The sequence below is a fragment of the Prionailurus viverrinus genome, chromosome B2 (genome assembly GCF_022837055.1).
Source record: "Prionailurus viverrinus isolate Anna chromosome B2, UM_Priviv_1.0, whole genome shotgun sequence".
NCBI lineage: Eukaryota > Metazoa > Chordata > Mammalia > Carnivora > Felidae > Prionailurus > Prionailurus viverrinus.
Window position 1 is genome coordinate 71,364,366 of NC_062565.1, and position 4,831 is coordinate 71,369,196.

Sequence of the window (4,831 nt, forward strand, 5' to 3'; positions counted from 1 at the left end):
GGTCCCTTCTGTCCCTGCTTAATGCCACTTTCCATTGGCAGTCATTTCCTCCCTCCCATTGGGGATGGAAAAGAGCTACTCAGAACAACCTTAATTAACATTTTCCTTCATTTTTTTCAAGTCCAAAAGTATAAACGATATAATATCTTATGCTCACCAGGTTTGGCATTACAAAGCCTTTTTGTGGGTATAGATTTGCATAGCTCATGGTTCAAAATCCATGTTCCTGTGCAATCAGCCAAAAGATGGCAGCAGCTTTTCTGCAGTGTTTTCAGGGCAGCCTTTCTTGAGTGTCCCCCACGGGCCGCAGGACTGGTCCTGCTTCGTGATCTGTGGGCCTCATATGTGTCCACCCCCAGTGCTGGGGCCTGCTGCACTCTGCATTCTGGCCTTCGTACTGCTAATTCACCAAGCTAATTAGGCTAGTTAAGGGTCCATAAAGGCAGAAATCTGTTGGAGTTTAGTCTCATTCATTTCTTTTAGAACAACTTGCAAGGAAGCTCCTGTCAGCTTTTGGAACGGGAACAGAATCTCAAAGGCTTGGCATGAGAAACAGTCGAAGGTGCCAACCTTCTAGGCCAAAGATTCTAGTCACAAAGAGTCCCAATTCAACTTTTTCCCTTGAGGCAAACTTCAAAGTATGCAGAATCAAAAAACTCATATAATGAAAATAAACCGAGGGGTAACACACTTAGCTGAGACTTGCTTGAAACACATTTCTCCCACTGTACCTCAATTCTATCTGCTCCACAACTGCCTCACGGTGCTAAATTACTTAGAAGGAGCACAAAGGCGGGTTTCTCATGTTCACTCACTTCATTCCACTTGTGACCCAGACATTTCTTCTGCTTGTGTTAAAAAACTGTATTAAACAAAGTTATACAGCTTACTACGTGCAAGGTGCTGTCCTAAGCACTTTAAAAATATTAATTCATTTAATCCTCACAACACTCCTATGAGATAGGCACTTTTGGTATTGTGGGGTTTTTTTTAAGTTTTTTTAAAATTTATTTTTTAAAATTTAAATCCAAGTTAGTTAACATACAGTGTAATAATGATTTCAGGCCCTTGCACTATTCTCAGTTTATAGAAACACTGTTTCCTGTTTTCCTTTTGTAGTGTGTGTTTTTTTTCTTCTTTCTTTGTTTTGTTTCTGTTTTTCCTACATGAGGTTTTGGAACAGTGTGTAATTACGTTTTAGAATCGATTTGTTTTTAATGATTGAAAAAAATCAGAAAATGATGATAGCAGAGATCAGAGCAAAGCATAATGTCAAGACATAGTGTTTGGACTTGTGGGTTTTATGTTTTAGATGAAATATAAGTCACTTAAGGAATTCCATAGAGAGGCACATACTAAAACCTCTTAAGAGAGTCGTTTGGCCATTAGGCTCAAGTTAGCAGAATAAAGCGGCACCAGCGGTTTAATCTCTTGGATCTCTCTTGTTTTTATGTACTCTTGGCATTGCTTAATTTTTTCCCCCACTAGTGAATTGCTTACCTCCAGGCTTTTTTGGGGGTGGCAAGAGAAGAATAGCATCGCACAACCTGTGTAAGGGCATTGTTCACACATCAGTGCACGTATTCAAAGAGCAAATGCCCGACTTTGGTGACTACTGCAGACAGTCATTCACACTTTTTGCTTGCACCTATATAGTACCATTTGTCTGCAAGCTTTTGTGACAACTTGATTAAAATTGAACACATATTCAGCTAGTTGATTTACGAAATTACCAAAGTGCTTGCAAAGTCTTGAAATTTGTGGCTTGTTGAAAATTAGACCTTTCCCACTGGAACATTTTGAATTTTGCAAAGAAGAGTCTATAGGAGCTCCATTTGTGAGATAGGTCTTCTTTCCTCATCTTATTTTTTTTAGGGTGTTAAAGTTTTTACCATTCCTATTTTTGAATTCTGAAGCACATGTCATTTAGATTTGGATTACTGTCAACTATCAATTAGTGAAAAGAGGTGTGGGACTGCTCTCGCTTTTAAAGCAATTTTTCCATGCCACTGAAATTTTACAGCAGGCCTCCTATTAACTAGAATGGTCAGAGAATGTGGAGGTCTTGTTACTTGGATAAGGGGAACGTTTATGAGAAAGCCCATTCTGTTAGAATTCTTGGACTTCTTTATAAAATTAATTAGTCCACTTAATGGCCTTACAAAACAAAGTGAGTAGTATTAAACATCACTGAATCTGTCTTTCAGGGCAGTGTCTTGCTGTGCCTCAGGGTATTCATTCTGAAGGTGCATTATTATTATACATTTCTGCAGCTAGAGAATGGAAGACACGGAACTCAACCTACATTGCTCCCTGGACCTATGTACTCTGGAATTCTTTTCACTTGTATTCCTGATAGAGACTTGTTTCCTTATCAACAAGATGCACTAGCTCTGGAGCAGCCTGCCACAGTTTAAATTCTAGTTCCACCATTTACTCACTATATAAGCTTGGGCAAATTAGTTATTTGTTCCTAAGTTTCCTTATCTGTGAAATAGGCCACATAGTAGGTCCTACTGCAATTCATTTATGCTTAGGTTATGAGTATTTAACATTCATACAAAAATACTAAGGAGAATATCTGAGCCTGTGTTCATCAAACTGCAAAGCCTAATGGCACAATCTCCAAGACTGTGGTCACTTCTAAGACCAACTGCAAGTTCAAGGAGTTCTCAAAACCATTCCTGGGGTTGATAATGTGATAAAACTGGAAGGATTCACAGAACTCACCGGAAGTGAGTTACAGTCATGGTTATGATTTATTAAGGGGAAGAATACAAATTAGAACAGGCTATAGGAAGAGACACATAGAGTGGAGTCTAGCAGAGTTTCAAAGGCAAAGCTTTTGTTTTCCTCAGAATGTGTTACCCTGCTGGTATCGATGTGTGACAATACACATGCAATACTGCCATGCTGGGATGTTCACCATAGCTTTGGTATCCAGAGTTTTAACTGGGGCTTTATTACGTAGGCATGACTAATTGACTGATTGCCCATTGACTGACTGCCCATCAGTCTCCAGTCTTCTTTCTACCTCATCCTCCTCCACTCCAGTTTGGATTGATACTCATGGCCCAAGGTGCCTACCAGGAATAACAAAAACACTCCTATCACTTGGGAAATTGTAAGAGTTTAAAGGTTTACTTCTCAGGAGCTTTGGGTTAGACCAATTTTTTTACTTCACAGACTGTCACAGAGTAAGTATTCTCCTAATGTGTAGGAGTATCATTAGTGATTATCACTATTAATTGTTCTCTTCCTCCTATAAGAAGATCAAAGGAAAACATTTCCCCCACTTCTTTTCCAACTCTTTTTTATGAAAATATGCAAGTATACAGAACAGAATAATATAAGGAGTTCTTACATAAACCACTAGATCCAACAATTAATATTTTTCCATATTTGCTATATCTATGTAGATGGATATTTGTATATGTATGGGTGTGTACGTATCTGGATTATTTGAAAATGTTGCAGCTATCACAACGCTTCATCCCTAACAGCCTTCAGCATAGATTTCCTAAGAATAACTATAATACTATTTTACACCTTAGAAAAAACTAATCATAATCCTGTGAAATGCAATATCCAGACTATATTCTAATTAAGGGGAAAATATGGGTTAAAAACTGAATTAATTGCCAGAATCCTCTTCCTTGGACACCATGCTCATCCTGTGTCTTCTCAGGGCAAGAAGCCAGGGGGGGCTCCATGTTTCTTGCTGGATCAAATCCAAACACTGGTGACTGCCATTCAATGCTTCCATGACCATGTAGAGCTCACATTCCTAGCCCACAGTATCACATTCCCACATACATTATATCACATTTCCTGAATTGCAACTGTGTGCTAGGCACAGTGCTGAGTGATTTATGTCCATAGTCTCAGTGTTCTCTGCTTCCTACCATCAATGCTCTACTCCGGTCATCATGTATCCCTGTCTTTCTGCACAAACTGAGCAAGTTTGGTAGTTGGGAAGAGTCATCCTGTCACCCAGGCCTTCAGAGATCCCTTGGTTCAACACACTTGGGTTCCGTGGGTTCAGCCAATGAACGTTAGGAGCTGCCCCTAGGGATGAGGTGATGGTCAAGAGGGTGAGTCATACACCCCCCTGCAGTTTTCCCATCATTATCAAGAGAGAATTATTAGTACCTTACTGTTTTTAAAATGGTTTTACAAGCCATTAATCAAATCCAACCCAATCATTTTACATAAGGGAAGCAGGCAGTGGTGAATCAATTTTCTCAGGTACCCAAAACATAGTTTTGGGAGATGAACCTACTCTAGATATATTTGATACTACATACTTGCCTCCAGCCTTTATAAAGACTGTTCCCTTGTCTGACAGGTCCTCTTGCTCCTCTCTGACTCATCCATGCCTCCTTAACAAATCAGGAGCCTCCATGCTTTCCCCACCATTGAATCTTCCCACAGATGCTCAAGATAGTTCTGAACTGTACACATTTAACACTTAATATTGTATGCGAGGGTCTTTTTTCCTCTCTTATGAAGTGTTGTAGTTTTGCCTTCCTTTGAGGTTAGCAGGACTTTGAAAGTGGAGAGAAAAGTTTGACTTTTAATTTAGTGTACCTAAACATTTCAATAAACATTCATTAAGTAACTACTATGTACTGAGCACTAGGTAGGTGCTATGGAGAATACAAGGATGAAAGGCTCCTTGCCTCTGTTTCTACTTAGAGAAACAGACAAGGAAGCATTGTTTTATGGTACCAGATGAAATAAAATAAGTACAAAATATAGGTCAAGAAAAGTGCTATGAGAATGCAAGGGAAAAGCAACTCATTTTGACAGAAAAGGTCAGTAAAGTTTC